The sequence below is a fragment of the Myxocyprinus asiaticus genome, chromosome 4, assembly GCF_019703515.2.
Source record: "Myxocyprinus asiaticus isolate MX2 ecotype Aquarium Trade chromosome 4, UBuf_Myxa_2, whole genome shotgun sequence".
NCBI lineage: Eukaryota > Metazoa > Chordata > Actinopteri > Cypriniformes > Catostomidae > Myxocyprinus > Myxocyprinus asiaticus.
This window is the reverse complement of record NC_059347.1, coordinates 54,469,688-54,482,484: the sequence shown is the minus strand read 5'-3', so window position 1 is coordinate 54,482,484 and position 12,797 is coordinate 54,469,688. Positions and strand designations below refer to the sequence as shown.

Below are 12,797 nucleotides of genomic sequence, written 5' to 3'. Positions count from 1 at the left end.
AATCTAGTGATTTGCCTAAAGAGACAATTTTATTGTAACACCCATAGGAAGGGATAACATTGTATTTTATTGGTGGAAACAATTTTTCTTTTCACAGATGAACCCTTAAAGGGTTAGATCACCCAAAAATGAAAATTATTTCATTTACTCACCCTCATGCCATCCCAGATGTGAATGACTTTCTTTCTTTGCAGAACACAAACAAAGATTTTTAGAAGAATATCTCAGATCTGAAGGTCCATACAATGCAAGTAAATGGTGACCAGGCATTTGAAGCTCTAAAAAGCAGATCAAGTCAGCAAAAACATAATCCATCAAACTCCAGTGGTTAAATCAATAGCCGCCTTCCCACCATCGTGCCAAACAGTTCTCATCACAAAACCGTGTTGATCCGGGTCAGTTGGTGCAGTTACGCTTTTTTTGGCCACTGTGGTGTGGTGAAATCAGGAGAATGTTCTTAGCAGATTTGTCTTTTGACGACGGCGTGAAAGATAAACATTGGAGTGAGTGCGTTATGGAGGATGATCGTATATTCCAGGTTTTAGAACTGCTTTTTTATGGTTTACTCTGCTACACAGGAAAGACACGGCCCATGTCGCAAAAAGGAACGCAAAGAGAAAAAGGTGAGAGGTTTATCATCATTTGCTGAGGGCTTGTGTATGCCCCCGGACACAAACACACAAAAGTAAGAGTTCCCAAACTAGTTAAAAAGGATATTTATTGACAAAATATTATAAAAGTATTATATGAAATATAAGAGAATACATTGATACATTTTAAGTTTTAATGAGCTAGTAATCTACTTCCCTGAGGAAAAAGGCATGTAGAAAAATAAATGTAGGCTACAATGCTACAAGCTAGAAACAAAATGAGAAACTAAATGCACCATAAGTTGTGCTGGCAAATTGACAATCGTGAGTCGACATGTACTAAAGCTATTCTACCAGGACTGTTGAGAACGGTTAAGTATGGTTAGCTAACCGTGCCGAGAATTACATGCCAAGAATGGTTTATAATCGTGCCGTGACGAACTGTGCTTAAGTGGAAATGCTACTGTAATCGTTCTGTACCGTGCTCAGAACCATTCGGCCCGACAGTGGAAAAGCAGCTAATGCCTTATAAAGTGATTCAGTTGGTTTTGGGTGAGAACAGACCAAAATGTAACTCCTTTTTCGCTGTACATCTTGACAGCAGTCTTCTTGGCGATCATGATTTCAAGCATGATTGCACTTCCTGAAGCTCCATCTAGCGCTCTGCGTATGCATCAAGCACCAGGAAGTGTAACTGAGCTTGAAATCATGATCGTGCCTAGAGACTGCAATGGCAAGATGTACAGTGAAAAAGGAATTATATTTTGATCTGTTCTCAACCAAAACCAACTGGATCGCTTCAGAAAACATTGATTGAACCACTGGAGTCATATGGATTACCTTTATGCTGACTTTATCTCCTTTTTAGAGCTTCAAAGTTTTGGTCACCATTCACCTGCATTGAATACAGAGCTGAGATATTCTACAAATCTTCATTTGTGTCCTGAATTGAGATTACTAAAGGGATAGTTCACCCCAAATTTAAAATTCTCACTCTCCTCATTTACTCACCCTCATGCCATATCATCATATGTGTATGAGTTTCTTCTGCTGTAGAAAGAAGAACTTCCAATAAGCATATAATGGCAGCATAAAAGTAATCCATAAGAATCATTTTCACATTCTTCTTTGGTTTTTGGTGGGCCGCTTTCTTCGTGCATATCACCACATACTAGGCAGGGAGGATAATTTATAGTAAAAAAGGATTTAAATATTGATCTGTTTCTCAACACATCATAACGCTTCAGAAGATATGGATTAATCCATGGAGTCGTATGGATTAATGCTGCCATTATGCGCTTTTTAGAGCTTTGTATGGACCAACAGAGCTGAGAAATTCTTCTAAAAACCTTCATTTGTGTTCTGCAGAAGAAGATAGTCATACACATCTGGGATGGCATTAGGGTGAGTAAATGATGAGAGAATTTTCATTTTTAGGTGAACTATCCCTTTTATCCCTGCTTGAGGCAAAAGGGAATTGTCTCAAGCAGAGTCTCTTTTAAAGCGGTTGCATAGTTTCACCAATGTATAAATCTGGAGATTCCTCCTTGTGCTGAATGATATACAGTTAATTCAGTGCTGCTTTGTTTAGCCCATGCATGAGTTTGTTGAAGTGTTTTAAAACCACACACACACACACACCCCAAAACGCATACACCCAAGGACCCCACAACTAAACAGAAAGAAAACAACATTGCATTGTAATTATTGAAATGTCCAGATTAATACAATGGGAAAAACTTAGCAACACTGTTGATCACTAATCCATTCTCTCCTCTAGAATGCCCTCCTGGTACGGCTGAGTTTGAACCGCAGTTAGCAGCTATGTGGGAATGATATAGTTGCCTCTGACTGCTGCCCTGACCCGCTGTGTCTGCAAGATATTCTCCGGGTGTCTGCATGTGCGGATGAAAAGCCTAAAGCCTAACTTTTTGTACAAACCCAGGTTTATGCCCAGATTGTCCCGAGCAAACCCCCGTCTGGTTAGTGTCTTTTTTTATGTCACAAAATATGGAATGCTGTAGTAAAACCTGGTGGTATTAACATGGTTCTTGCTTGTGATAGGTCAATATATTGGCCAGGCTGATAACATTTTTTGGATATTTGGCCATTTGAGATTATTGCAAACGGTCCATAACCATACCCTCTTGGCCGATTAACAGTAGTGTTAGCTTTCCCATGTGTCAATTCCAAAATCTACTTACAGCATAGTAAAGTCCTGTAGATAATGCACATTTCACATCTCCAAATTGATAATGCAAAAATTTCAAAAATAAAATGAATTTTCAGTTAATATATATATATATATTTTTTTTTATTAAAAACAATACTTTTACCATGTACATCTGATTTGCTATCATTAAATTGTTTTAGTTTATATCACTTACACTACCAGTCAAAAGTTTTGAAACACTTGACTGAAATGTTCCTCATGATCTTAAAAATCTTTTGATCTGAAGGCGTATGCTTAAATCTTTGAAATTAGTTTTGTAGACAAAAATATAATTGTGCCACCATATTAATTTATTTAATTATAAAACTAAAATGTAATAAAAAAAATAAAAAAAAGTTTTTGAAATTGATGACTTGGACCAAATAATGAAGAAAAGCAGCCAATAAGTGCCCAACATATATGGGAACTTTTTGTACATGGTAGCACTTTAAGGTGTTTTTTTATTATCTCAATTACTGAGTGTGTGAATATGGTAATCATTCTTTGAGATGGTATATATGAATATAATGTGGTTCTCACTCTCGGTGGGATGCGTGGTGAGCTGTGCGTGGATGCCACAGAGAATAGAGTGAAGCCTCCACGCATGCTATATTTCCGTGATCAACAAGCCACGTGATAAAATGCACAGATTGACGGTCTCAGACGTGGAGGCCACTGAGATTCGTCCTCCGCCACCCGGATTGAGGCGAGTCACTACACCACCACGAGGACTTAGAGCACATTGGGAATTGGGCAAATTTATTTTTCAGTAAATATACTTAATCAAGGTATGTGGACAGTTTAAGGTCTGTTTGTGTATATCAGTTTGTGGTATCCATTGATCCCTGTGTGAGAATGTGTTGATCTAAAAGTTAAGTTTATTGCTGTTTGTGAAATTTCTCTTTTAAGGACTTCACCCAAGAGGTGCTGGGACTGTTTGCAACTCGGTGTCTTCCTGGACCTTTTAGGGGAAGTTTCAGTCCTGTTCCAGACTATCAGTGCTCAGCGCATTCTTCTGAAAATGTCCCTGACTAGTTCCCACTTCCTCTGTGTTACCTCGCCATCTGACAACAACGCATTTCTGGGACTTTTCTACAATGGTGCAACAGTGTAAGGAAGATATAAGGGACTCGTTCCTCTTTCTCTGAGCCTTATCTTCTAAACAGTTTCAGTTTTCTTTACTTGTCGCTAATGATTTTCATGTATTATTGTTTTTCAAAAATGCACTTGGTCATTTTCTAAATCTGCATGGGTCTTTGCAGCACTCCTAAGTCCAGTCCAGCATTCAAAGCTCAGCAGGTGACAACTCCTGTACCTCCCATTAACTACCACCAGGGGAATCCAGTCTTCACTATAGCTGACCAGTACTTCAAAATACCACAGGTTACATTACATCACTGGTGTATGCATCCATTAATTTATGAATGTATTCTGTCTATGCAAATCACACATTGAATCATTGTCATTTTGCTTGTATTCTAATTTTACATATGCATCTCATTGCATGAGGTGTGAATATATTTTTACCACACTCATGTTTTTATCTTTTCTCAGTGCAGAACTGTAGACTAGGCCAGTGTGTTGAAAACGTTTCAGTGGCATATTTGGAAAACGTTGAGTCTCAGTGCGTGAGGAGGCTGCAGTCTTGTCCATCACCATCAGTCAACCTGAGGGAGGACATCAAGGATGGACCGGGAGGTAGACACCTAATTTAATTGGCTTTTATAATGCAACAATAGGGTTTCAAGATTTTTTTGTCAAATACTGTGGGAAATTGGGAGGCTAATTATAAGTGTAACCTCAATGAAATGTTTCCAATATGTGGTGCATGTGAATGATCTTGTTTCCTCCATGTGTATGCATGCATATATGCATCTGTGTGAGTGCTTAAAGTTTGCATTCTTTCCAGGTGTGGTCACAGTCAATGTTTTGGATGAAGTTGCCAGTAACCTTGGCGTATTTCTGTCAAATGTTTCTGAGATCACATCTGGTCAGTTGCATAAACTTTTCAGCAATTATATTTCAATATGAATTAGTACAATTGCTACTTGCAAATAGTAACTTTAAAAGTGAAGTGTATAATTCCTGTGCCACTTGCAGCACCAATCAGAATAGCTGAAATAATGAAACAGTTTCCAAACATACAGAAGCCCACAGTGGCAATGAAATAAGTTGTGATCTGAAGAAAATAGAGCCCGGAGTTTCACATCAAGCTTGGAGGGCACTATGGTGTTGAATGCTGAGCTGTAGTCTACAAACAGCATTCCCACATAAGTGTTCCTTTTTTCCAGGTGGGAGAGAGCAGTGTGTAGTGTAGATGCAATGGCATCATCAGTGGAGTGGTTGATGCGGTAAGCAAACTGCAATGGGTCCGGTGAGGGAGGCAGCACAGAGCAGATGTAATCTCTGATTAGTCTCTCAAAGCATTTGCTGATGATGGGGGTCAGAGCAACAGGCCATATGTTTGGAAAAATTCATTACTTTGCCTTTCCATTTGGTGCTGCTGGTGTTTCAGAAATTACACACTATACATAAAATTAATATATTTCATATTTTTCATGATAATAATATGCTAGATTATTATATATCATACATTATTATATTTTATTACACTGCTATATGGAATATATTCTGATTGGTTAACTGCGCGTCCAGCGATCTGGTATTTCTGAATAATGACCGCACATTGATATTTTTGATCCGGGTATTGTGAATCATCTTTCCTACTTCTCGTATCACTCTGTGACTTTACAATTAAGCTAATAACTCATATCAATATTTTGGGCTGTGTTTGAAAAGCGCTAGCGCGAAGCGCAGCGATATGCTTTAAGTCATAAGTGCAAAGTCAATGGGCATGGCCATGAAGTTTTGGTAAAAAATTAAACCAAAAATATTTCTACATTTAAATTACACCTCAAATGAAATGAAAATATAATCAAAATAATGAAGTAGTCATTAAAATCATTCAATATCCAAACATTTTATCCTCTCCGACTACTTTTACCGGCACCTTTTGCAGTGACATAAAAATCACTCTAAGACAACAGGTGAAAAAATACCAGTACAAATGATATCATAAATACAATTGTAAATATAAATATAATAATAATAGAAAAATAAACCATGACCTATAGATAGTTTAACACAAATCTAATACATTTTTGTTTCATAAAACGGCGATTGTCAGGGACATAATTTGATGTTCCACTATATTTTCAGAATTTGAACATAAACTTTATTACCATCTGGTGGAATCTCTAAACTGCAAATGTAGGAACTGAATTTAGACGTCTTAGTGCAGTGACCTGTTCCTCAGGAAATAGCAAATTGCGCTTTGCGCCACTTCATTAACATACAATACACCCACAGTTTGCATGCATAGACCCACAGATAGCACAAACACTACCACCCACGGCATGGAAACTGTACAAATTGGACAAGATGTAGTGCACAGTCTTTGCGTGTAGCACTGTGCCTTGTGTGCTTATGAAAATAGAGCCCTTCATGTTCATTAATTTTTTTGGCAAGTAGTCATATAATAAGCTGGATAATGAGCAGTTAGACAGTCATTTTTACAATATAAACACCAACAGAACTCTGACGCAAACCGGAGGAGGAATTCAGCTATTTCTGGAGAATCCACGGTCTCTTTCTTCTCACATAATAACATAATTTCAACTCAGATCATTATTTCATGTCCATTTAATCAGTTAGTAGCCACGTAATAAGTGGTATAATCTACAGTCCACTCCTCGTTGGGTTAATTTTGCGATAATGACTGGCTGATTTTAGATTATTCCTTCCATATTTTATATCATAAATTAGTAATACTGTATGCTGTTATATATTATGCAATGCTATAAATTCTCTCTTAGTAACATTGTAAACATAATGGACATTGAGTGTGATCTTTCACCTGGTGTAATTGTTTTTATTTAATTGGTCTCACAACACTGTGATAATTTTGTTCTGGCCTTGCTTTACTCTTTACTCTTTACTCTTTACTATTGACCAGTAGATATTCTGTAGTGTTTGTAAATGGAAATGAATCATCTCAGTCATATTCTGGCAATCGAGGTTATAGCCACTCTCATAGTACTGTACATTAGCTTCAGATGTTGAGGATCGTTATATTTAGAACTTAAGCAAATCAGATTTGTGCAAAGTTGTTTTTCATGTGTTAATTTTTTGTTTTCCTAATTGACCTACTTTGTCCAGGTTAGTCCAAGAAGCCAGTGCTTGGTGGGATTTTGGACTCTGATGCAGGAGTTATACAGAGAGCCCAGTTGAAAAATCACCATTACCAGCATTTCAGGTGAAAGTGGGCCAGATCCTGTGCTGTGCCGTCTACAGGTGGAGAAGGGCTGTGCTCCACTGCTGATCTGAGACCAGTTCTGTTTGGGATCAACTCTACATCAGGCTGCCTGAATCCTGTGAGACTGATGAAACTGACATAGTGCAGTCAGCTCTGGTGAGTGAAACTGTTGAAGGCAATTAGAACCAAATAGAATCATATAAGAATCAACCATTGGAAAAACCCCTATATTGTCAAGTAGTAATCAAAATATTGGAGGGGACATGTCCTATTCAATGTCTATCTCTTGACCTGTGAACAGCTGAAGCTCAAAGTGTGGATGTTTGCACAGCACTATACTGTCATGCAGAGGCAACTACACATTTTGCCAAAACTGAGCTGTAATCAAAATGAGGTCCACTAAAGTCTAGACCATGATCTATCCTGTGACAGACAGGTTCAGCTCACCTACAGTATGCTCAGATTCACACACACAAAAAAAAAAAAAAAAAAAAAAAGGAATGTGAAACTTGCAGTAAATACAAAAATCCACACTAAAACTGAGGCAAACTCAAGTACTTTGAAGCCATTTTTCTAATTTCAAGTGTTGCTGTAGTTACTGCCATTGCACAGCAGTATTGTGCAGCATAAAACAGTTCTAAGCTCAATATATTACTCAATACTACAGCACAATTTAACATGACATACCTGTTTTGACTGTAATTTCACACTGCATGCTGTTTTAGCTGGATTAGTGTCTGCAACTCTGGTCTCCGGAACAGGGAAGCCAGATTTTTCCAAACTTGGTGACTGGGTCAACATTTCTATTAAGCAAACAGACAAAGCACAAAAACACATAATTTTCTATAATATATTAAGCTGTTTTAAAATTGCTTTCCACTGTGTCCAGTTCTTCATTTTAACGTGAAAATATTCTAGCCGTGCTCCTTTTAATCTCAGCTTCAGTGCAGAACTCCAGTCAACCAGCAGAGGGCAGCAGTGGCGAATGTTCTGCTGTCCCAACACACCTCCATATTCACGTCAGTAGTGCCATCATGTGTAGGGTGCAGGGTGTGCCACAGAAGGTTTTCCAGGCAGTGGAGATTAGGTACAGGGTCTTCTCATTTAGCTTCTCCTTGCACTTTGATTTACTTAAATTATTCTTATAACCTCCCTTTCCTGACAGCAAGGAAGGTCTTTTCATCAGCGTTTGTGCTTGATGTATTTGTATTTGTGCTTTTGATATTTTTTGGAAATATTTTTTTCTGAGATTTAGATGCGTGGCTCTCAGTTTCAAAGAAACAACATGGAGGATTGAGTGCAATATGGGCATGTCTAATCCCTGTGTAGGCCCAGAGATGATGCAGACTTTCCCTGTGACCTCTTCTGTAACTTTCACTGAGAATGCTCTTAATGCCCAACCCCCTAGATCCAGGTGCATACCAGCTTGATTTTAACTTTGATTATTATATAATTATGGTAATTGTACTATATATACTGCATATATAAATACACAAAACACTGACAAAACAAAACATTTGTATATACATATACAGTATATAGTATTTAATATACTATAATATATACTGTATATACCATATATACAGGGTTGGGATGGTTACTTTTGAAATGTATTCCACTACAGATTACAGAATACATGCTGTAAAATGTAATTTGTAACGTATTCCATTAGATTACTCAAGGTCAATAACGTATTCTAAATACTTTGGATTACTTCTTCAGCACTGGTAGATTTTTTCACTTGTTTTGACTATAAAAACTCTGCCAGTACAGGAAGACAAAATACACATGTTAAAAATACATTCTCTGAAAAACCTAAATATCTTATGCAGTGTTGTTTCTAAAACAAGATAAATCAAATTGATCTTGTTTTAAGGATTTTTAGATATTTTTACAGGAAAACAATACAAAAATTATTATCAAGAATACAATTTTTGCGAATATCAAAGGTCTTACTAGAAAAAAGAAATTAAGATCCAACGTGAATTTTCTTGATAAAAAAATATGATCGTGCCTGGTAACATGTGCATGTAAATTGGCTAGAAATAGCATTTTAGCTTAGTGTAAAGCTGACAATTTACACAAGGTTTATTTCTATTTCTTCTGCTCCAAACTTACTTCAAACTTACTTCTCTGTCTGCTCATATGAATGTGACACATCATAAGAAAGTGTTTCACCACTGTTCAAATGCACTTTGGATCGCATCATTTATATGTATAAATGTTTTCCATCCGAAAGGACTAAATATTAAATGAAACAAATGAAAATAAAATGCAAAGTAATCTCTACAGTAATCAAAATACTTTTTGAATGTAACTGTATTCTAATTACCAATGATTTAAACTGTAACTGTAGTGGAATACAGTTACTTATATTTTGTATTTTAAATACGTAATCCCGTTACATGTATTCTGTTACTCCCCAACCCTGATTATATATATATATATATATATATATACACACACACACACACACACACGCACACTGATTAAAATGGAATAATACAAATTTTTTTTATTATAAATGTTTTGTTTTCAAAATTAAGCATTTCACAAATTGTTGATCTTTTATTCCTGTTTGTTTCAAAGGCTTACATATGAAATTAATCCATAAACCTTAAAAAGCCATGTGATCTGTGTTTGAATCTGTGAAGTTTAATTGAAGTATTATTTCTGCTGCAGGTTCAGTATTAACTTCACAGAGTTTGACTGTGACAGGAACGATGTGTGCTGACCTGAGCTGGCTTTCCCTCTCACAAGATACTACACTGGTAAGAGTATGAATGTATTACAGTTACTAGTAGAGCGAGGCAGGAATACAGTACAGTACTGCATACAAACAAGTGTGAAAATGGTCAGGAACAATTTGCATGATTAATACAAGATAATCACTTGTGTTTCTGGTGTATTTAAATGAAAATATTGATTTGTTGACATGTCTGTGTCTTAACCTCTTTGCAGGTGAGCTATATTCCCAGGCTCTGGCTTAAGGTCTCATTCTAGTGTTCTTCTTCATTGCTGCATCTCTTTTAGGAACACCATGGAGACAAATCAGACAAGCACAGAACAGTGCTTCACTGTAAGAGAGAGAAAGTTTGCAGTAGGAACTCTCCTTTGGGTGTAACGTCAGGGTGATTGGGATGGATATGATGGATTTTGGTTTTCAGACTAGCCGTTGTAGGAATAGTCTTAAATTAAGAACAGAGATCGTCAGACAAATATATATATATATATATATATATATATATATATATATATATATATATATATATATATATATATATTGTGGCATTCAACTGATCACAATGTATAGATGTATAGTCAGGGCATTAATTAATGTAAAAAATTACTATTACAATTTGAAAAAAAAATTCAGAACTTCTTAAATTACTTCAAAGATTTCTCATCAAAAAAATCCTCCTCGTGCAGCAATGACAGCTTTGCAGATCCTTGTCATTCTAGCTGTCAGTTTGTCCAGATACTCAGGTGACATTTCACCCCACACTTCCTGTAGCACTTGCCATAGATGTGGCTGTCTTGTCGGGCACTTCTCACGCACCTTACAGTCTAGCTGATCCCACAAAAGCTCAATGGGGTTAAGATCCATAACACTCTTTTCCAATTATCTGTTGTCCAATGTCTGTATCTCTTTGTCCACTCTAACCTTTTCTTTTTGTTTTTCGTTTCAAAAGTGGCTTTTTCTTCACAATTCTTCCCATAAGGTCTGCACCCCTGAGTCTTCTCTTTACTGTTGTACATGAAACTGGTGTTGAGCGGGTAGAATTCAATGAAGCTGTCAGCTGAGGACATGTGAGGCATCTATTTCTCAAACTAGAGACTCTGATGTACTTATCCTCTTGTTTAGTTGTACATCTGGCCTTTCACATCTCTTTCTGTCCTTGTTAGAGCCAGTTGTCCTTTGTCTTTGAAGACTGTTGTGTACACCTTTGTATGAAATCAGTTTTTTGGCAATTTCAAGCATTGTATAGCCTTCATTCCTCAAAACAATGATCGAGTTTCTAGAGAAAGCTGTTTCTTTTTTGCCATTTTTGACCTAATATTGACCTATAAGACATGCCAGACTATTGCATATTGTGGCAACCCAAAAACAAACACAAAGACAATGTTAAGCTTCATTTAACAAACCAAATAGCTTGTTTGATATAATGGCAATTGATTTTCTAGTACCAAATTAGCAATTTAGCATGATTACTCAAAGATAAGGTGCTGGAGTGATGGCTGCTGGAAATGGGGCCTGTCTAGATTGTTTCAAAAAATGACTTTTTTCAAATAGTGATGGTGCTGTTTTTTACATCAGTAATGTCCCCAGTAATTTGTGGGGCAGCGCTGGCTCAGCGGTTAAGGCTCTGGGTTACTGATCAGGAGGTCAGGGGTTCAAGCCCCAGCACCACCAAGATGCCACTGTTGGGCCCTTGAGCAAGGCCTTTGACCCTATCTGCTCCAGAGGTGCTGTATCATGGCTGACCCTGCACTTTGACCCCAGCTTAGTTGGGATATGTGAAAAAAAGAATTTCACTGTATATGTGTGATAAATTATTATAATTATCCTGACTATACTTTGTGATCAGTCAAATGCCACATTTGTGAATTAAAGTACCAATTTCCTTCCGAAACAGCAAAATCTGTACATTATTCCAGATTTTTGGATGCCAGTTTGTGTGTGTGTGTACACACAATATATATATTTGATTGTAAATAACTGTAAAGATGTAATTATATATTTATTTTCTATTCTGATTTGTACATTTATTTATGAAAATACAGTTTTTTTATTTTGAATTCACAATTCAAAAAGTACATACAGATTTTTATATGTAAAAGCAATAGTTTCCACTAACTTCTGCTTTCATTATAATAATAATAATAAACAATAATCATTTCTTGCACTTACTGTTAAAATAATTTATTTATATTAATTTACTTTTAATATCATTATATTAGTAACATGTACACTATTTGTTAAAAGTTCTACATATTGATATAATGTCTTGCTTAATTAAATACTTGAAATCAGTTTTGTAGAAATATAAATTGTGCCTATGTATGAAATAAAATAAATAAATAAAAATAAAAATTATTTTAATGGATAAGTCGGACTGAAAAGTGAAGAAAAACCAGACAACAAATGTTCAGCATATGTGGGAATTATTTTACAAACATCCCAGGTGTCATCTTATGAAGTTGGTTGAGAGATTTCCAGAGTGTGCAGAGCTGTAATCTAGGCCAAGTGTTTTCATAATGGGGGCCACAAGTCGGTGCAAGAAAAATAGTGTACAAATCTTGACATTATCAATATTTCATTCTGAAATCATTAGATTAATCATGATTATGTTGTATTTTGTCTTGTATTATCAGCCATGGTAAAAAAATAAAAAAATATAATTTCATATATTATATAAAAATCTTATTTGTAAGAAATAAGGGTTGTAATTAACTATTCTTTGTAAAGCTGCTTTTAAAGAATATTTATTGTTTTACTGCATATTACAAATGTATTTATATAGCACTTTTCACATTAAAAGCATTATAAGTATTTAAAATAAATATATATACAGTATATATTATTTTTACATTGAATTGAAAAATGTTCTCTATGGGTTTATTCATCTAATATCAAAAGCATAACATTACTACAGTTCAGCATAAGAAAGATACACTG

The 12,797-nt window shown here is 35.9% G+C and overlaps 1 pseudogene; it reads left to right on the top strand.

The window, feature by feature from the left end:
• The first annotated feature begins 514 nt into the window (after positions 1–514).
• On the top strand, positions 515–10,264 carry LOC127439774 (tectonic-2-like; annotated as a pseudogene).
• Positions 10,265–12,797: the final 2,533 nt, after the last annotated feature.